Source organism: Macrobrachium nipponense, chromosome 16, assembly GCF_015104395.2.
Source record: "Macrobrachium nipponense isolate FS-2020 chromosome 16, ASM1510439v2, whole genome shotgun sequence".
In the NCBI taxonomy this organism is placed as follows: domain Eukaryota; kingdom Metazoa; phylum Arthropoda; class Malacostraca; order Decapoda; family Palaemonidae; genus Macrobrachium; species Macrobrachium nipponense.
In genome coordinates this window covers 52722455-52745368 of record NC_087209.1, presented here as the reverse complement: position 1 = coordinate 52745368, position 22914 = coordinate 52722455, and positions in this window count along the sequence as shown.

Genomic DNA, 22914 nt, shown 5'->3' with positions numbered 1-22914 from the left:
GTTAAACTGGTATCACGAAGAGAAACAAATCTGAATTCTTTTTAATATTTTGGAGCAAGTGTGAGACAAGGTTCCCAAAAAATCTCCACAACAGGTAAAGAGTAAAATCTTTTATTTACTCCCTAGCTATTTGTGTAGTTAGGGGTGAATAAAATCTGACTTCCATTAGGAATAGCGATAATAAGATATTAGAACCACACGCATGCCAATAACCTAGAGAGAGAGAAGTTTTAACCTTACCTTTTTTATTGTTAATGTAGTATTGCATGAAACACATATAGGTGTTTAGGGTTTTGGGAGTGCGATAAATACCAGTGCCATATTTCAGTGTAAATCGTCGAATCCCGTGTCGTAAAGAGATTCTGTAGCTAGGCTTTTACAAAAGAATCCATGCTGTTCATTGTTGTCTGGGCGCATTATCTCTCTCTCTCGCAGGTCTAGACAAGAGGAGTGTCCCTGGAGAAATCCCTGGCCACAAGTCCAATCAAGTCCTATCACATTGCATCCCCGTTTATGAAAAAGGAAAAGAAGAGTAAATAAGCTAAACAAAGAAAAAAAAATGTTAGCGTAAATTCTGTGTAGAGAGAAATAATAAGGGCAAGTACCTATCGTCTTTCCTCAAAGGGCAGCTACTTAAGGGTACGTGTTGGTTTTTCCGTCTCAGCCTTCCCCTGAATTCCCCTGCCACGGCCTTGGAATAAGAAATAGGTGTGAATCCTCTTAATTCCCTCCCCTTCTGTCTTGCTGGTCCGTTTGAATGCCAAACTCCGGGGATATAAATTGGCGAGTTAGAATTGGTAGGTCTTAGTTTCACAAGGGAAAACAGAGTTGCAAAAAGGGTATTGTATCACAGGAGTTCTGTGGAATCAGTAGTTATGCAGCGGTGAGAGAATTTATATTTTGGTTCTTCATCTTCCCTTTAGTTGATTACGACGCTAACATAAAATACGACTTCTGAGCATTGCCAGCATTGAAAGGATAAGACAGAACAAAGATTTGCGTTGGTAAAAAATGAATTTTTTTATCTCCCTTTCGTCTTCGTCCTCGAGACGATAAAAACCCATATATTTTCCGTGAATAAGTGGCAAAAATCCAGTATTCGCATGGAGGTTTCTGCGTTTACGAAATTCATTGCTAAATCCACTATCGGCGTTGACTTTCCGCCGCACTACACACCGGTAGTAACTGTAAATTACAGAGAGTTTACTGCGATTTTCACTAATTATCGGCATGAGTTTTCTGCCGCACTACGCGCCAGTAGTAACTGTAAATTACAGAGATTTTTTCACCGATGTTCGTCAGCGTGAGTTTTCCCCCGCACTACGCGCCAATTAATTGTATTTACATGGATTTTAATATTAATCTACTTGACTGTTACAGCTTAGTTGCACTGTTATTTACCGGGATCTAACTTGATTTACGACACATTTTGCGTTTCCAAGTCACCTGCGTGAGTTTTCCATACCACAGTGGATTTCATTTACAGTCTCTTAGCCTACCAGTTTCTACGCCGCCCCTTGTGTGAAGCATTTACAATTGGTTTGACTAGCATTTCCACGTCACCTGCGTGAGTTTTCCGTACCAGAGTGGATTTCATCAATACTATTAGACTGCCCTCCCCATGTTAACTGCGTGAGACATTTACAATTTGTTCTACTATTATTTCCCATCCCATATCACCAGCATGAGATTTTCACGTTACATGGAGGACATTTTCAGTCTTTTGGCTGTCATCTTGTCTGCTTCTGCAGATATTCCAGCCGTAAGGATCTTTGTTATTTCCCTGGTAATGTGTTGAGTATTGCACATACCCCTGGCGACATTTGCAGTTTTTGCAACTGCCTTCCATCCTATTATTCTCAGGCTAGACTACTAGTATTTTACTGCTGAGAAGATGGCCAGTAATGCAGCACTGGAGAATGTCAGGGCCCTCACCAAAGCCGGAAGAGCCATGGTGCTGGAGGGCACAAAACTTATCAATTGGGTGAACAATAAAGTGAAAGAAGCTGCAGAGAGAGCATCCAGGGCAGCCGAAAGGGAGAAGGAGAGGGAAGCACTATAGAAAAGAGAAGCAGCTGAGAGAGAAGCACAAGAGAGAAGGGAAGCAGCTGAAAGAGCATTCCAAGCAGCTGAGAAAGCATTCTAAGCAGCTGAAAGGGAGAAAGAGAGAAGCCCAGGAGAGAAGAGAAACTACAGAGAGAGCACATCAACTGGCTATGGCAGTCCAGAGTGCCACTCTGGCACCCCTAAGTGCCACGCCCCCTGCGCCCTCTCCTTCACACTTTCACCTCCACAGCATGGGCACTCTCATTAGGACTTGGGACAATAGCAAACCCGACACCTGGCTTGATCATGACGAGCAGGTATTCGAGAACTTCAATCCAATGCCTCAGGAAGTGGCCCTCCTGCTTGGCAAGCATCTCGCTGACAAAGGGTGGCCTGTATTTGAGGTGCTCCCCCTGAATGAATGACAAGATCTCGCCCTCGTCCGAGAGGCAATCCTTGAGGCTTACGAGCTAACCCAAGACTGGTGGAGGCAGAAGTGGAGGAGCATGCCTAAACGAGGATAACCAAACAGGACAGAGTGGGTAGCCAAAGAAGACGCTGGCACTCCATAGGTGGATGAAGGCCTCCGACACAACTCTGTTGAGGAGGTCTTAGAACTTTTGCACCTAGAGGACTTCCTTTCCTATGCTCCCTCTGATCTTGCCACCCACTCCTGCTGCCACCTCATAGTCTACCCAGTGCCCCAATAATCCTCCACAGAAATCTGTGTGTGGGCATTGCTATAAACAAGGGCACACCACAGACTAGTGCCTCTCAAAGGTTGATCCTCCTCAGCAAGCTGTCAGTACTCCTCAGAAGAAATTCCACATCATCATAATAATAAGAATAACAGCCATTGGAACAGAAACAAGCCCAGGCCTGATTTTAGCAAGAGTGCATGGCACACTGCTGCCCTGGGCAAGCATATGCCCCAAGAAAGCTCCTGTTTCTGCTATTGCTAATGGCAGTGATGAATCCTTCAGCTCTAGGCCCTCCTGCTCAGGGGCCTATATTTGTCACACCTCCCAGAGGTTGCTATCCTGCCACCAGGTCCGGGCTTTCAACGACACTGGTACAGAGGTATCCATCATGCAAGAAGATAAAATTCCTTAAGGAGCTCAGGTTGATAGGCACCAATTCATCACAATTGAGAGCCTCAACCATGTCAAAATGTTCTTGCCTACTGTCTGGTTGAGAGTCACAAGACCTCACCATTCTAAGATATGTACCCTGGCAGTAGCAACCTATGTTCCAGGAGGTTATGGCTTCCTGCTAGGACAAGATTTTAAGTCTCCTCCTACCTTTGTACCATATCAGGGCCCCTTCACTTACATAGCTCCAGACCCATTTCACAGGCTTCCAAGAACTACCTCTGCACGACCAGTGCCACTTGAAGGTACCAGGCAGTGCCAGGCTCCGTCCCTCATGGACATTGAGCCACATTCAAATCCTCAATGCCAAGATTTTAAAAGGACGATGCCACAGCAGCTCACTCTCAGAAATTTCAGAGAGATTTCAGAAGCCAGACGCCTCTCACCTGCAGAACACCACTCCTCCCCTTTTGGCCCCCTGCTCCCCTGGGGATCCCACACATGTTATTTTACCATCCATAGTGAACAGGAACAATCGGCAGATGAGAAGACAATAAGACCAAGTATTTCCACGTACTGTGAGAGTAATTTCTATTGCAGTCAGTTAGTCGTTTTTGCCTCTTGTCTGTATTTCGTTTCATTCATCCATGTTCAGCTTCTCACTCCCCAAATTTGGTTCAATACTGTAATTAATTCCCCTTGTGATGCTAGTGATGATATTAAACATCCCACCCTAGTTAATCAAGCAAAGTAGTATTCCTTTCTGTATAAGCTCCCAGTCATTTTATGTCCCCTTGAGTGAGCTTTAATATGCAAGGCTAAGAGCAAGTAATGTGTAATGTTTTCCCACATGTCCATCGCCTTAGTACTGATGCTAGAATGCAATCTCTTTGCAGAAAAATATTGTGCCTGATTGTGAGAGAAATACTGGGAACCCTTGAATACGATGCTTGCATTTAAATAACCCGCTTTGTGCAAATCATATCTCTAGGCCATTCCTAGCCACGTGTTTCGGTGGACTTGCAATCAACCATCTTCCCATAATAATATTGTTGGAAGGAGTTTTGAAGCATTTTTACAATTTTTTTCATTGTAATTTCTTTAAAATTATGTATTTTGATTTCCCACAGGCATCAAAGAAAAAAGGAACACAGCAACTTTAATTTAGTCAAGTTATATGATAAATATATGGTTATTCAAAGACAAGAATGTACCTGAACGTTTGATTATAAAGAAAATAGAAGCTTCCATTATACGAAACCAAAAAGATATCAAAGCTATTTTAAAAGACAAATTGTTAAAGCATTTCACAAAGAATTTTGTAACATTGAAACAATGTCTTCTAGATGAAAATGTATGTAGTTCGAGATTTGTTGTAATCTTTTGTAAATATTTCATACTGAATAAAAACAAAAACAAAAAAGTTCACGCTGATGAATACTCTGGTTCGAGATCTAGGAAAGTACAAATCATTTCAAAATTTTGGTACGCTTTTGTAGGAAAATTGTAGGAAAAGAATTGCAAACTTAAGAAAATTTTCCATCATATAAAAACAAGAAATATTAATCATAATCTCACTTCAACCATATCCTGCTTTTGCTCTGATTAATTTACCGGAATATCCATGACTTTCAGCATTTCGAATTGCGACTGAAGTAACACAAGGAAAAAGCGCCGGCTACACACAGTTTCACTTGATTTTGTTATGGAAGCGGTTTTTGGTGATGATGCCTGTCCAAACAGTCACAAGTCGTTTCGTACACTTGCCGTTCGTGCAGTAATTCAATTATCAGTTTCATTATTATACAGATTATTTTCCAAGCATTTACTCTATGAAGAGAATGAAGAGTCGATACAAAATGGTAACCCAAAACCTAAGTACTAATGGTTGCACAACGAGTAACTAAAATATTGTGTATGAGGTGACAGTTGCCCGCGTGTCTGCTCGATGACTGAAAACAGTTTTCATTTCTGCTCCACAAATATGTGTAGTACCTTCCCATCAACATTTGTTTCAATATAAACTCATACTATTGTTTTGCTTACGTAACATCTCTCCAATGATTTTCTTTTTTATTATTCACTGTATATACCAGTCTTGTCTAAATACATTTACTAAAATTGCTGGCTTCATCTGTTCTTAAGCCTGAATACTAGATGCTTCATTATATAAAAAAAAAAGTTCCTCAAAATTACATCTAAAATGTTTTGTGTTTTATTCACAAGCCATTTTTCTAGATTCTTAAAACCTTTGATTTATAATAGCCCTGTTGTAAATTTATTTGTACATATACATTTTCCTAACCTTTTAACGAAGTCACTGCTAAGAGCTACAAAGTAACTATACCCCATTTTGTCTTTAGTATAAGCTCGCAGAAAAATTAATATTATATTTTTGAATAACTTGATTAACTTTACATAGCATTTAAAATATTTGATAGATAGATTTAATAAATAGATTTAACTGTCCCTTCAAATTATTTAAGAAATTATTTAATTGATTTGGGGAGTGATAAGAACCATTGACCTGACATAGGCCTTTTCGAGGGGTAAGCTTAGGCCGGGCGCGGGTTTTTGGGCCCTTTGTCAAAACAGACGGCGAGCGAAGAAGGGCGACAACTAGTTTTTTCGGCGACTTCACCCTTTAAGTTTAATTTACGTTGTGTAGGGTTTTAGAAATTAATAACCCTTTAAATAATTGGTTTGTATGATCTCCTTTCCTGTTTGTACCTATCCTAAAACCTCATCCTATCCGAATATCCTTATCTGCAACCAAAACTTTTAACAGCCTTCGTCACTGATCGGTCGACGGAAAATTCGGTAAGTGGAATAACATTTCTTATCAACGTACCAATTTATTTCCACGAATGCGATTAGAGGTCGCTGGGTTTGCTGATTAAATATTTTTACGTATATAGGGCCTTGTGAGAGACTAGATACGTAAACGGAAGTAATTTAGGGATTTCAAGAGGGAATTGCTTGAACTTACCGTAAACTTTCTTTAGGGGGAAGGTCGCCAGAAAACTCAGCTCGTTACATTTAAACTATTTATTTACAAAAAAAGGCCCGTGCTGGCCTGGAGAAAAAGTTAAATGATATTGGCCCCCACGTTGGGGCTTATAGTCTCATTCAATTCAAGCTGATTTCATTCACTTGGGTTAATGCACACTTGCGGGCCGAGACGGCACGTGACTCATGGAATCTGGAAAGAATCCCAGATTAAACGAGATAAAAAGGAAAATGACTTCTTACTTTGATTAAGGCTGATTAATTCTCTAACATTGGGGAAGGTAAACTCGAATGGTTCACTGAGGTATGCACGAAAACTAGGTCTTTAAACAAGTCACCAAAGGGGCGGAGCAACGTAGGCCCGATGAGGACAAAGGGCTTCTGATGTAGAAGGGGTAAAATAAGAATTGAAAATGAATTTCGCAAGAGTCGTATGGTAGTAAAAGGTGCTGGGTTGAAGTTTACACTTTCAGACGTACCTTTATGCAATATTCTGTGTATCCTTGTAGGAGAATGCGGTCCGACCTCTGTTCAGGTCTGGGGTCCGGGTCCACCAGTGCGTCGTGGGTAGGCCTAATTTTGGGAGGCTGGCAATTTGACCTCTGTCCGAAGATCACGTTCTCGCGGCCGACTGAGAGCGATACTGCTTGCCTTCGAATCACGGGGCTTCCAAAAACCGCCTCGCCGCATTGCCTGAAAGGTGGTAAACACAACGCCAGCAAATTGGGAAGGAAAACAATAGGTCTTATTGTAGAAGTCCCTAAAATCCATCTCGAAGCCTAGCTACTCTTGTGACCTGCCTCTCTTTCCCTAAGCTTCCGTCAGACCGGAAATAATCATTCCTACGACATCCCCACTCTCCCAACAACAGTAGCTTCAGGAGACGGCATGGCTGCTACTTTTATAATTAAACAGAACTAAAAAAAAAAAAACTCTGCTGGGAAGCGAGTCGTTCTATAAAACGTAGCAGCTCCCCCTGTTAAGAAGGCATTCACTCCCTTTCGGGCGTGAATGAAGGTCTTGGCTTAAATAAGTTGATCGCCTCGACAACCCAGTTCTCCTACTCTAACTTGAAGTTTTTGAGCAGCGATACGGCTGACTACAATGGTCTACCTAACTTATAGGCAAAGATGCTAAGTGTACTAACTTATGTAGGGATGTAATCTAGCCTAAGTAATAACTACGGGTTGTCTGTGACGACAGTCTACTCTACCCCTAGATAAAGGTTACTTGAAATTCTACTTGCTACTAACCTAATGCCCTGGTACTAAATCATTAGCCTAACCTACTCAATACAGTTAAATGAAGACGCAATCATTCCAGAGTGTGGTACGCACAGCAGTAGTTCAGCGACGGAATTGTAAAAATACATAATGAGAGGTAATGATGCGTGGGGATGATGAGTGGTTAATTTACCAGGAGGGAAATTGCAATGAGGTAATTATATTTTAAGTGAGGGTTAGTATTACAATGGCTAGGGGTTAGAGGGTTAGTGCTACTGGCAGAGATCAGGCTGGCTACCTTCTCTGGGTAGGTGCCAGGATCATTCTGCAAATGAATGCGACACTGTACCTCGGGCACGGTGTCAAGGGAGAGCATGTGGCTCTTTTGTTAATATGTTAATTACGTCCCTTCTTCTTCTTCTTATTCCTCCGCAGGACCTTGGGGCATGATCCCAGTCCTAAGGAGTAGACGGAGGCAACGACTCTGGGGTGAAGGCCAGAACGCCGGCAGGAGCAGAGGCAGTGGTTAGCCTGAAGGATTTCAGGAGAACACCCTACTTCGGTCCCTGCAGCAACCGTCGTAGAGGTGGAACCTACTGCAGGGGAGGCCCTCACTCCGGCTTCTGCGGCAACCGTCGTGAGGGGAAAACTCCAGGCTGACTCCTGGTCGGGCAGTTCCTGGTTTTCCAGGGGAGGTACAAAGGTAAGGTCTGCCGGAGGTTCATCCTCGGGCGACAGAGGTAAGGATGAGAAGAAGGAACTAGTGATTGGCATGGCTGTGGTAAGCTCCATTGCCTGTTGGAGGATCTCCTGTAGGAGGATCCTTGATAAGGTTAGGCGCCGGCGCTAGCTCGGGGCCAGGCGCAGAGGTCAAGTTCGGTGGTGGCTCTACGTCCAGGCTGGACGGAGCTTGGCACTGCTCAGTGCTGCCAAGTGGCACTGGCAGAGAGTTTGAGGTCGACTGGACCTGTGATGGGTACCGGGTAAACCTAACCCCGGAGGTGCAATACCTCTCAGCGTGCCCTTGGAAATGGGAGACAGAGGCTCCTGTCTCTTGTTGAAGGCTAGGCCTTGTGGAAAATGGACAGTGTCCGCTGCTGGTAGTTTGCTAGGGCACTAGGCCAATTAGAGAGTGCCCTAATACGTTACAGGTTTTGCAACGGAACTGCGAATGGTCAATCTCCCTCCTTGGTAACGGGGGAGGACTGTTGGTGGACATACTTCCTAGAGGAAGTTAGAATTTCGATGACTCCTTGCCTTGGAGTGATTTGTTGTGGGGTTAGGACCCCTAGGCTTTTGGAATGCGAGGGAGAATTCATGTCTTGCCCTAGGAGGAGGTCGTAACCTCCTGGAATGTAGCTTGCAACTGCAAGGGTACAAACTTTGGAGAAGTGAGGTCTAGTGACCCTCAATTGGACGGTCGGAATGGATCAGTTTAATGTGATTGATACCTTCAATGGTGATCAATCGACGTCTATCAACATTAGCCCCTCGGGGAATTCTGTCTTCCCGTATCAGGGAGATTTGAGCGCCAGAGTCGTCGTAGGCTCTGACGTGGCTTGGCTGATAATGGCTTTGGAGGGGTGCGACGGTTATAGGGGCCCTTAGCTGGGGTCCTAGAGAAGAAGGATTGGTGACGGCCATTGCGATGGCCGGAATATTGTGGTTCGCGCACCCTCCGTAATTTGCAGACATGTGACCCTTGCGGCCACAGTCTCGGCAGAACTTGTTCCAGAACCTCTTCCGTGGCACTGGATGATAAGGCCGAGATGGCCCCACAGGTTGCGAATCTGCGGAGTCACCAAGGCTGGCAGTGTGCTCTGGCGCAGGTGAAGAGTCCTCTCTGGCAGTGATATGAGTAGGGAGGTTAAGGAATCCTCCGTGGAATCACCCTCGGAACCAAGTCCGGGTTAACTGGTGGGCTTACCTCTTCCAAAGGGGAGGAGGTAGGCGGTGAAAGTGGTAAGAGGCTGAGATGGTGCGGCATGAAACTTCGGGCTCTGACACTGGGTCAGGGCCAGGTTCGCAAATAGACAGGATGTCAGGCTGACCAGAGACGGCGGGACTAAGAGAGACAGGGGGTGCAGGGCTGGAAGCTGGCAGAGTGGCTTGAGCTAGGATACTCTCCTTACGGGCCTTCTCCCGCTTGATGTCGAGTTCCTTCTCCTTGAGAGCGAGCTCATGCTTTCGCTCCTCTTCCCTTGCCCTTCCTTTCGCTTCTCTCCTTTTCTCTCTCGTCTCTGGCTTTTCTCTGGTTTTCCCTTTCTTCCTTTTTCTTGCAGGCGCAGCGGCGGCCAGCCTGCTGCGCCTTTATCCACTGGTTCCTAGTGCTGGTCCAGTGTAACCAGCCTCCTTGCCCAGAGTTTATGAGGGCTCCGAGCTTTCTCTAGCTCTCTGGCAAAGAAGTCGCGGGAAGCGGGGAAGACATTTCCCTTAGGCTACAGTAGAGCTCGGAAGAAAATGAAAATAATGGCCAGGAAAGGGTACTGAATGGAATAGGAGTGCCTACTGTGGAAAGTGGCACTCACTTGGAAAGGTGTTCTGCGACGTGGTAGAGAAAAAGTCTGAGAAGACTGGGTGCTCTGTGGCCCCAAGGGAAGGGTGTCCCCGTAATTTGTGGCACTTCGGATTGGCACCTTCTAAGAGGTGGAAAAATCAAATGGAGTGTACGGCGTACGTCACACTTAAGGGCGTTCCTAAGTTGGGAGACGCTGGAATGGGCTACCTGTAGGTCCAATACAGGTGCACGGCACTTATGAGGAGGCGTTCCTTGGTTCAGTGATCCAAAATGGTGGATACTATAATGAATGAGCGTTCCGTAGGACGGACACGCAGGTATAGGGCTACCTGTACGTCTGTACAGGTGCGCGGCACTTATGAGGAGGCGTTCCTTGGGCAGCACTAGTAGTGCTGGTATTGCGGCACTTTGGGGAGGCGTTCCCTTAGGAGTGTTCCGAAGGATCACTGACCCACCTTGTACAACGGACACACTAATTATTTGGGCGTTCCGTAAGGACGGACACGCAGTTTAATGGCTACCTGTACGACCTGTACAGGTGCAATGGCATTTATGGAGGGCGTTCCTTGGAGCACTGGTATCGTGCTGGTGTGTCCCGGACACTACATGCAGTATACTTAAATATACTGAAGTGAAATGGCACTGCTCATGGGAGAGTGTAATAGTGGAGGAGAGAAGTAAAAGGTGGCAGTACTTCAGCAGCCAGTCGATGGACAGGGTCAAGAATTAGTGGCACTGTGAAATGGTAAGACCTGACGTGCACTGGTGGTGGCCAGTCCCCTAAACTGGTAACGACCTTCCCTGTCTGGAAGTAATGAATTGGCGTGGCACACTGTGCGAATTGTGCTTGCGGTATACGCAAGTCTTTCGTGATAAAGAAAATGAAAAGACCACTCGGGCAACGACAGGTAATGGAAATTTTAGAAATGCTCAGTCACTCGCTGAAGTACTCGATAAATGAAACAAATAAATGTTTGCAAACTGCAATGGACACATGCGCGTACGTATCACGCTGTGTAAATGAAAGACACAAGAGACTAAAATAAGGTTAATTCGGCATGCTATAATTAATGGTAAGATGTAGTACTCTTGGCTTCGTGAATAATGGATTCTGGGTTTTCTCTCTCTCTCTCTCTCTCTCTCTCTCTCTCGGAGAGGGTGAAAATGATATATGAATGGAACTCCCTTATATTTGAATTGAACTACTAATGTTCGTTTAATATGACGCAACTTGCGTTAAATTATCTACTTACGTTAACGTTTACTGAAAGAATTGCTTTTGAAAACGTTTTTATGAAAATGATAACGCGCTCGCGTTGAACGATTTTTACGTTAATGTTAGCGGCTTGCGCTGATGAAATGATTTGCGTTTCAATATGAATTTCACAAAGACGCGTTTTACGTTAACAATTCTTGCAAGTGACTCTACTTTTAAGATTTACGTTAACTTTACGTAAGGACAAGTGAAAAATTACGGTAAGGATTTGAAAACGATGTTAGCAAACAATTGTAAATGAGGTTACGTTAAGTGAAATGAAATTTTCGCTCAGCACGCGAGTGAGCGATGCGAGGTGGAACACGTGAGGCGAGAAGAGCGGGTTAGCACCACGGTGTGCTAGCATTGATGGCGAATCAGCTGATTCCCTGTAAATGCGAGGCGATTTACAACACGAACGTTTAGTTTCTTATTCAAGGCGAATTACGTTAATTTCTCTGGCAGGACGATAGATACTAGTACCGAGGGGAGATATTATTTACGTTAAAACTTTCGAGACTTACGTTACTTTGCTTAAATTGTTTAGATAAGGTTTGAAAGAGGAAACAAACATGGCTGCCGCTGTGAATGAGACGAAGTTGGTTGAGACCGCGCAGGCGCGAGAGAGCGCGAAAGCTGAATTAGCTGAGAGGTAAGAGGTTACCAACACTTGGAATGAAAACTAAGCTAAAAATGAATACCCTAACATATCACAGACAAAAGAATTGTTACACTCTTTTGCCGTAACATTAGTTAAAACACTCCTAACTAGCTGGCTTTCTCCATACAGCAATAAACCCTGGGCAAGGCCACTTCCTAGTTTGTGATCTAGGTCCAAAAAAATTTCTGGCATCTATCTGCACACGTGTTCGTGAGAGCTCCTACGAGGACAGCACAAAGTAACAGAAAATTCGCGGGGCAAATTGTTTGCTCGCCGCTAAAATAAAGCTCTGGCGCGTTCGCCGTTACAATAATAAGATTTCTACCTACGCTCTTTTAAACACTTCTACAATAAAAATACTTAAACGTACCTTAAGCTAACATAGGTTATAAATAATCATATTAATGAATGGAATACCTTACCGTGAGTCAGTGTGTCTTCTTTCCCTGCAAGTGTGCTTGATTTACTTTTTGTAAAATAATTTACAGTTTACGTTTTACAACGGATAACGCGATTTACAAGCTTTTTTTTAAGCAAGCTAGGTTCAATCCAGGCAAGATTCGCCAATTTTACGTATATAGGGCCTTGTGAGAGACTAGATACGTAAACGGAAGTAATTTAGGGATTTCAAGAGGGAATTGCTTGAACTTACCGTAAACTTTCTTTAGGGGGAAGGTCGCCAGAAAACTCAGCTCGTTACTTTAAACTATTTATTTACAAAAAAGGCCCGTGCTGGCCTGGAGAAAAGTTAAATGATATTGGCCCCCACGTTGGGGCTTATAGTCTCATTCAATTCAAGCTGATTTCATTCACTTGGGTTAATGCACACTTGCGGGCCGAGACGGCACGTGACTCATGGAATCTGGAAAAGAATCCCAGATTAAACGAGATAAAAAGGAAAAATGACTTCTTGCTTTGATTAAGGCTGATTAATTCTCTAACATTGGGGAAGGTAAACTCGAATGGTTCACTGAGGTATGCACGAAAACTAGGTCTTTAACAAGTCACAAAGGGGAGCACGTGGCCCGATGAGGACAAAGGGCTTCTGATGTAGAAGGGGTAAAATAAGAATTGAAAATGAATTTAGCAAGAGTCGTATGGTAGTAAAAGGTGCTGGGTTGAAGTTTACACTTTCAGACGTACCTTTATGCAATATTCTGTGTATCTTGTAGGAGAATGCGGTCCGACCTCTGTTCAGGTCTGGGGTCCGGGTCCACCAGTGCGTCGTGGGTAGGCCTAATTTTGGGAGGCTGGCAATTTGACCTCTGTCGAGATCACGTCTCGCGGCCGACTGAGAGCGATACTGCTTGCCTTCGAATCACGGGGCTTCCAAAAACCGCCTCGAGCATTGCCTGAAAGGTGGTAAAACACAACGCCAGCAAATTGGGAAGGAAAATAGGTCTTATTGTAGAAGTCCCTAAAATCCATCTCGAAGCCTAGCTACTCTTGTGACCTGCCTCTCTTACCCTAAGCTTCCGTCAGACCGGAAATATCATTCCTACGACATCCCCACTCTCCCAACAACAGTAGCTTCAGGAGGACGGCATGGCTGCTACTTTTATAATTAAACAAAACTAAAAAACTCTGCTGGGAAGGCGAGGCGTTCTATAACGTAGCAATATATAGGATTTGTTTTTGTTTTTAGTTTTACGCGTGAATTAAGAGGTGTGTGTCCAAACTGGGTTAACTTGAAGGTAGGTCAAAATACTAATTTTCCACAAAGACTAGACCGCCATTATTGGACGGCTGATTTGAGCCAAACGGACTTTCGTTAGGAAGCTGTTTCGTCTTTTTAACGTTTAACTTACATATTTAACTTAACTTACTTATTCAAGACGTAATACACTGTTTTCTTTACCTTGACTAAATTTTAAGCCCTTTTACATAGTTAGGCTATTGTAATATTGGAGTTTGTGAGAATTAATTAGGCATAGACTCAGATTGAATAATTTTACAAAGGCTTATATAATTATATGGGCGTTAGTTAATAAATTTAGTCGAAATTAGGTCTGATCTGTTTACTTAGCATTACTATTCGGATTAGTTTACTTTAATTTTGCTTTAAACGGGTCGGAACTTAATTGAATTCTGGGACCAAACTGAACTACCCTGGGAATTTTATGGCCTTGGTTTGATTTATTCATAGCCCTATTTTAGATCAATTGCATTTACCTGAATTACTTTTACGGACTTTGACTAGCCTACTTAAGCTTACCAAGCTAATTATTAATCCTTTGGAGGTTTTTCTGGCACAATGTCTGAAAACACGTTAGGCGCACGGAAGAATTGTGTGCTTAACAGCCCGTTTCATACCATTTACTAAATTACTACTAAGAAGACACTCAGTGGAAGGAATTACCCTTGTAATTTTGTAGGGTATATTCCTTCGATCTTCCCACTGAGCGAAACAAATTTCCCACAAAGGAAGATTGGCATCCCCAGCGGGATGTTTTAAGGCCTGTGTTGTTGTCCAGGGATTTTTTGTCTTGTTACCTTTTAAACTCATAAAATGTCTGCGACACAATTAGCATATTCCCTCCGACTTTATGAGGAAACCTGCAAGGATCTATGCACCACCGCTGCTGACTTGATTCAAAGGGCAAGTGATGTTGAGTCCTCGACCTTGGAGACATATCGTCTTAGGCTAGAGTCTCAAATAAAGAAGTATGAAAAACTCAACTTTAAGTACTTAGTTCAACTTGGAGAAGAGGGGTTCTCTGAGCAAGACCCTGATAGAACACAGGCTCACTGCAAAGTGGCGTCATGACAACCAAGTCATCACAGAGAGCACTGAAGTTTTGGAGAAACTAAAAATCATTTGCATGGAAGCCAAAAAACCCCAGAGTATTGTGACAGAATTTAGGCCATGGCATAAGGTTAAGTTGCCGTCTTTATCACTACCAGAATTTGAAGGGACCGATGGAGAATGGCCCCCCTTTTGGGATGTTTTCGAGTCTAACGTTCACTCTCGTCCAGACTTGAGAGCTGTTGACAAATTTAATTACCTGAAGGGATGTTTGAAGGGTGAAGCTCTAACTCTGATTAAAAATATTCTTGTCACGAATGAAAACTATTTAGACGCCATTGACCTGTTGAAGAAAACTTATGCTAATCCAGAAGAAAATAACCTCATCTCTAATTTGTCAACTAGCAGGCCTGCCTATTCCTTCTGCAGATCTGGATGCACTACGTGCGTCTGGGCTAAACTTGAACAATATGTTAGAGGCATAGAAAGAAACAAACCTAATTCGGATCACTGTACCTGGACGCTTGGACCTCTAGTTTTTCAAAAACTACCTGGCAAGGTGAAAGAACAAATCCAAACAAGTGTGGACGGGACTAAACCCCTCACTCCTAGATATTAGAGAGGAGCTAGGAAAGATAATCCTGACATTGTCTTCCTTGGATTTGAACCCAGGGATAAGAACAAGGATTACTCCCATAGAAAACCCAAGCCTAACCAAAAGTTCCAATAAAACCAGGTAATCAGACCAAAATCTCAGGTTTAGTTCTTACACCCCTAAGAAAAAACGAAGTTACGAATCTGAGTATTTCTGTCACTCCAGGAAACAGCCTAATAAGACCGCTAGAACTCAAAGTTGTGTATTCTGTGATAGACCAGAACATAAAAGCCTACCAGTGGTGACATTTACAAGACCACGCAAGAGCGCATTTCAAGACTTTACCGCACAAAATCGTTGCGTGAAATGCACTTCACCTAACCATAAGACAACCGATTGTCTTGTGAAGTTCCACAAATGTCTGTCGTGTAAAAACTGGGACTACACCATTCAGCATTGTGCCTGACTCCTCAACTGAGGTCTCTGCTGTGAAACTATTGTGGAGACAATGACAGTGACAAAGACTTAAAGTCACAAACAAGTGGAATTCTCCCTACCGCCTTAATGAAAGTGGTTTTATTGTGTCCGCCCTCAGGCAAACACCAAGGAACTTAGATCACTGTTTGATTCTGGGCGCAACGCACCTTCATCACACAAGAGGCAGTGGAAGAGTGTAAACTTGTACGAGACAATCCTGTCCAACTGAGCATCAGTGGGTTCTGGGATACCAAAGAACCTAGAGAATATAGTACGGTCAACTGTACCTGTCAGGGTAAACGATGACAGCCTTGTAACTTTAAAGGCTATTGTCGTACCTAAACTACCTCAGAGCGCTAGGCCTCGGGGACTCTGTAAGATAGTGTCTGAACTGAAGAGCCAGAATGTCACCCTAGCTGATCCTACTTGTCAAGTAGTCAGATTGACCAGGTGAAACTGCTTGTGGCATAGATCACTACTTTGACTTTATCCATTTTCCACAAGCAAACGGACCTGTGAACCTGATTGAGTCCTCCTTAGGATATCTGGTCGCTGGTAAACTGCCTAGTAATGACAACCCTATCAGTGCTCATTCTGTAACTGTAATGAGACTAGCAGTTCGATGAACCTTCCAAAGCTGCTCTAGAGTCCACCCTTGCGATGTCTGATAGCAAATTTGCTGAAGACCCCATCCAACAGCTTTGGACCCTAGAATCAGTCGGAATCGTTGATCAAGATATGTCACCTGAGGATAAATTTGTACTGGAAGAATTCAAGAATTCCATCAATATGGTTGAAGGACATATGAGGTATCTCTCCCCTGAAAGTCGATAAGAAACAACTCCCTACCAACTAGCACTCTCGAGGAAAAGACTGAACAGTACTATTCACAAAGCTGAAACAAACTAATAAGTATCTGGAAATTTATGACAGATCATCAAAGAACAACTGTCCCTCGGCTTCATTGAAACAGTGCCAGAAGAAGACCAAAAACGGACAAATGTCCATTATTTACCCCATTTACCTGTGATTAAGGATTCAACTACAACGCCATTCGTATTGTATTTGATGCAAGTGCCCGGATGGACAAGCAGGCCCCTAGCCTGAATGATTGCTTATACTCTGGCCCATCCTTGACTAGTCATTTAACCGACTTGTTGTTGAAATTCCATCTCGACCCATTTGCGGTATCGGCAGACATCAGTAAAGCCTTCTTACGGGTAGGCCTCCAACCTAGGGATCGTGATATACACGTTTCATTTGGCTAAAAGATCTTAACAATGAAAAGGACCTTCAAGCCTATAGGTTTAGATCAGTTCTCTTTGGAGCAACCTGCTCGCCTTTTTTACTCCAGTCAACCTTGCAACATCACTTTGAAACCTACCCCACTTCACCTGAAGTTAGTTTCCTCATGACCAAATTTTAATTTTTATGTGGACAACTTAATTGGTTCCTTACCAACAACAGTCAGCCTCTACAGCTTTACAAGGTTGCAAAGGAAGTCCTGTCAGATGCCGAATGCCTTTAAGAGAATGGATAAGTAATGACCCAACCTTCAATGAAATGGTAAACAACAAGAAGGTGATGGAACAACAGAAGGCTCAGATCTTGTCAAAGTTCTAGGACTTCATTGGAACTACAAGACTGACCACTTAAGCATAAAACCCCCTACCTTTGAGGAAGCTCCGCTTACCAAACGGCTACTTTTGAGCAACCTTTCAAAAGTATTTGACCCTCTAGGATTGTTTGCTCCCATAATTGTACGAGCCAAAGTTCTTATGCAAAAGATCTGGAAACTATCTAAAAGGTGGGATGATGTTTTGCCACCAGAACTTCAAGAAGAGTGGTCGAAGATCAAGAAAGACCTCGAGAACATATCATACCAGGAATTCCCCACGCTCACAGCCAACAGAGGGACCAACTACTCTCTTCACGTATTCTGTGATGCTAGTGAAAAGGCCCTATGGGGCTGCAGCCTATTTGATGGACCAACACGCAGGTGTGCGAACCTAGTTTTCTCTAAAGCAAGAGTCGCCCTCTCAAAAGAAAAGCATACCACAAACTTGAAGCTGACTGCCAACTATAGTGCAGTCAAAATAGCTGACTACCTCAGAACCGTTTTCACTACCGATGGTGTCAAGATTACTGACACTGTCATATGGTCTGACAGTAAAGTTGCCCTACACTGGATTCAGAACAACAAATCTAAAACAATCTATGTCCGCAACAGGGTGAATGAGATAAGTCAGTCACTGAAGTGAAGTACCTCTATGTACCTGGTGAAGAAAACCACAGCAGACCTTGTCTCTAGAGGAATTTCCATGCGGCAGTTTAAGAAAAGTCAAATTTGGTTCCATGGCCCAAGTTGGCTCCCGAACCCAGAGATGTGGCCAGAGCAGGCAGATGTATCTACATGCTACCCACCTGAAACACCTGAAGAAGTTTTAACTAGTTGTCAGTGAAGAAGCTACTTGTCCCATAGAGATCCGTAGGTTCGCTTCCCTTCCTAAACTTATAAATGTCACTAAGCTAGTAATTAAGTTCACTAGGCTCCTTAAACGTACCATTGGGAATCGTAAAACTAAGAACTCGGGACCCGTAAACTCTGAAAATGGCGAAGTACAGAACTCAGAAGCATTACGAATTCTTATTGGCTTCACACAGAGTCAGTATTTCCAGAGGAGTTTGTCATATCTTAACAAGAATTTCCCAGAAAATTCCAGCCAGAATTAAATGCCTAGGCGTTTGCCTGGATGAGAATGGACTTTTGCGATGCACTGGGAGACTACAAAATGCGGACCACCTTCCATATAGCAGTAAATTTCCTCTGCTTTTACCTCCAAATTCTCCTTTGACTGGACTTACATTCATTCAAGCACATGAAAATGTTCTTCATGCAGGCGTTCAAGACACAATTTGCCAAGGTGAGAGAAGAATACTGGATACCAAGACTGAGACAGTGTGTCAAGAAGATGAAAACGAAGTGTCACCTATGTAACCATCTGGAAGGACCTGCATTAGCGCAGGCCTCCTCCGCCACCTCTACCGGCTTGCAGAGTGAACAGTCTCCGGCCATTTGAGGTGACCGGAGTAGATTTGACTGGACAATTCTTATCTGCAATCCTGCCACTAAAGAACTGGACAAGGTTTACATAGTCGTATTCACTTGTACCTCAACACGAGCTTGTCACCTAGAAGTGGTAAAAGACTTAACCACCCCACCACACTGCTTTTCTCAATTCCTTCAGGCGATTCACTGCACGAAGATCTTGCCCTCGTCGAATGATTTCTGACAACGCCACTAACTTCAAAACTGGTTTCTTTCCTTGATTCAGTCCTTGTATGATGACACTGACATACAGTCCACACTGACTCGGGAAATTGTAAATGGACATTCATCACATCTAGGGCACCCCATCAAGGAGGCTTCTATGAGAGGATGGTTGGCAGTGTGAAATCAGCACTAAAGAAAGCTATATTCAAGAAGAGGATTAATTCTGACGAACTGAATACCATTGTCAACAATAGACCTCTTACATATGAGGATGCTACATCTCCAGATACCGTCGATGCCCTTACCCCTTCTCACCTGTTGTATGGCTACCGGTTAAACTCGTTAACCACTACCATAGACCGGGACTACCTGAATGACCCAGATTTTTGAGCTTGACCACAAACAATGTAATGAGAGATTCAAGTTTGTATCTCAGGTAATACATGCATTCCAAGAACAGTGGGAGAAGGAATACTTGCAGTTCCTGAGAGATAGACACTATTTCAACGGGGATCCAACCCAACCGTTCCAAACCAAGATTAAAGTAGGAGATGTGGTGTTAGTACATAATGACACCCCTCGTTTGCATGTGAAAATTGGCAAGGGTCATTCAGCTGATGCCCAGCTCTGATGGACTGGTCAGAGTTGTGAAGCTACAGACCAGCAATGGAGAGACAACTAGGTCAGTTGACAAACTTTACCCGCTGGAGGTCTCTAAGCCAGAGGATATGTATACTGTAGAAGCTGCGGAGAAAAATTTAGGAGACAGTCAAAATTCTGAAGGCTATCAAGCAGAAGAGAGACTGAAGAGAAGAGCCGCCACCAACTCGATGGCGATTCTTACAGCAGTTGATTAATGATGAAGCTGTTTAACCTAACACAAAACTGTGTGTTTTGTTATCTCCCCCGGGAGGATGTAAATTTATTTGTACATATACATTTTCTAACCTTTAACGAAGTCACTGCTAAGAGCTACAAAAGTAACTATACCCCATTTTTCTTTAGTATAAGCTCTGCAGAAAAATTAATATTATATTTTGAATAAACTTGATTAACTTTACTTAGCATTTAAAATATTTGATAGATAGATTTAATAAAATAGAATTTAACTGTCCCTTCAAATTATTTTAAGAAAATTATTTAATTGATTTGGGGAGTGATAAGAACCATTGACCTGACATAGGCCTTTTCGAGGGGTAAGCTTAGGCCGGGCGCGGGTTTTTGGGCCCTTTGTTCAAAACAGACGGCGAGCGAAGAAGGGCGACAACTAGTTTCGGCGACTTCGCCCTTTAAGTTTAATTTACGTTGTGTAGGGTTTTAGAAATTAATAACCCTTTAAATAATTGGTTTGTATGATCTCCTTTCCTGTTTGTATCTATCCTAAAACCTCATCCTATCCGAATATCCTTATCTGCAACCAAAACTTTTAACAGCCTTCATCACTGGTCGGTCGACGGAAAATTCGGTAGGTGGAATAACATTTCTTATCAACGTACCAATTTATTTCCACGAATGCGATTAGAGGTCGCTGGGTTTTGCTGATTAAATATATAGGATTTGTTTTTGTTTTTTAGTTTAACGCGTGAATTAAGAGGTGTGTGTCCAAACTGGGTTAACTTGAAGGTAGGTCAACACACTAATTTTCCACAAAGACTAGACCGCCATTATTGGACGGCTGATTTGAGCCAACGGTCTTTTCGTTAGGAAGCGGTTTCGTCTTTTAACGTTTAACTTACATATTTAACTTAACTTACTTATTCAAGACGTAATACACTGTTTTTCTTTACCTTGACTAAATTTTAAGCCCTTTTACATAGTTAGGCTATTGTAATATTGGAGTTTGTGAGAATTAATTAGGCATAGACTTAGACTGAATAATTTTACAAAGGCTTATATAATTATATGGGCGTAGTAATAAATTTAGTCGAAATTAGGTCTGTCTGTTTACTTAGCATTACTATTCGGGATTAGTTTACTTTAATTTTGCTTTAACCGGGTCGGAACTTAATTGAATTCTGGGACCAAACTGAACTATCCTGGGAATTTTATGGCCTTGGTTTGATTTATTCATAGTCCTATTTAGATCAATTGCATTTACCTGAATTACTTTTACCGGAATTTAACTAGCCTACTTAAGCTTACCAAGCAATTATTAATCCTTTGGATTTTCTGGCACAAGTCTGAAAACCCGTTAGGCGCACGGAACGAATTTGGGTGCTTAACCCACTTAAAACGCCGGAGGCGGTAAATAAAAAAAATGTGACTCCCGTGTGCCGGAGGGGTTTGAGAGTGAGCGTGTAAGCGGAAAAATATTTTTTTCAAAAAATCACAGCGCGCTTAGTTTTCAAGATTAAGGAGTTTCATTTTTGGCTCCTTTTTTTCTCATTGCTTGAAGTTTAGTATGCAACCATCAGAAATGAAAAAAATTATCATTATCATATATAAATAATGCGATATATGATAGCGCAAAAACGAAATTTCATATATAATTGTATTCAAATCGCGCTGTGCGCAAAACGGTTGAAGGTAACAAGTTACTTTTTTTTTCGTTGTAATGTACACTAAATTTCAATCATTTTGGTATATAACACATTGTAAAACGATAAAAGCAACACAGAGAAAATAAATATCACAAAATAATGCATGAATTCGTAACGCGCTTACGTAAACACATATTTTGTTCAAAAATTCACCATAAATCTAAATATTGTCCTAGAGACTTCCAATATGTTTCAGAATGAAGAAAAATGATTGAATATTACTATACTGTAAGAATATTAGCTTACAAATGCAGTTTTCGACCATATCTGACGAGCTAAAGTTGACCGAATGTCGAATTTTTTATATATATATTTTTTTTATATGCAATTATTTCGAAAATAAGAAAAGCTACAACTTTCAAATATTTTTCGTTTTATTCTACATGAAATTGCGCACATTTTCATATATAAAACTCTATGAAATGCCTAATATGAAACGGAGCAAATATTCCGAGAATGGGACTTACGCATTTCGGAGATTTGTGGCGGAGAATCCGCGCGCGGAGGGAAGGAAAGTTTTTTTTAAAAATTCACCGTAAATTTAAATATTGTGCTAGAGACTTCGAATTTGTTTCACGATGAAGATAAATGACTGAATATTACTAGACTGTAAGAGTTTTATCTTACAATTGCGTTTTTCGACCATTTCGGTAGAGTCAAATTGACCGAACGTGGTTTTTTTTCTATTTATCGTGATTTATATGCAAATATTTCGAAAATGAGAATAGCTACAACCTTCAACTATTTATTGTTGTATTATACATGAAATTGCGCACATTTTCATATATAAAACGTTATGTAACGGCTAATTTAAAATGGTGCAAACATTACCACAATCGCACGTATGATTTTTTTCGGAAGAGTTACGCGCGGACGTAAAGAAAATGTTATTTTTTTCATAAATTCACCATAAATCGAAATATTGTGCTAGAGACTTCTAATTTGTTGCAAATGAAGGTAAATGCTTGAATATTACTAGAATATAAGCGTTTTTAGCTTACAATTGCGTTTTTCGACCATTTCGGTAGAGTCAAAATTGACCGAAGGTTGAAAATTTGTCACTTATCATTTTTTATATGAAAATATTTCAAAATTGATAAAAGCTACAACCATGGGTTGTTTTTAGTTGTATTGTGCATGAAATGCGCACATTTTCATATATAAAACTTTATGTAACGGCTAATTTAAAATGGTGCAAACATTACCACAATCGCATGTATGATTATTTTCGGAAGAGTTACCGCGCGGTAAGAAAAAGTTTTTTCATAAATTCACCATAAATCGAAATATTGTGCTAGAGACTTCCAATTAGTTGAAAAATTAAGTTAAATGATTGAATATTACTTAAATATAAGAGTTTTAGCTTACAATTGCGTTTTTCGACCATTTCGGTAGAGTCAAAGTTGACCGAAGGTTGAAATTTTGGCACTTATCGTTATTTATATGAAATATCTTAAACTGAAATAAGCCCTTTTACAT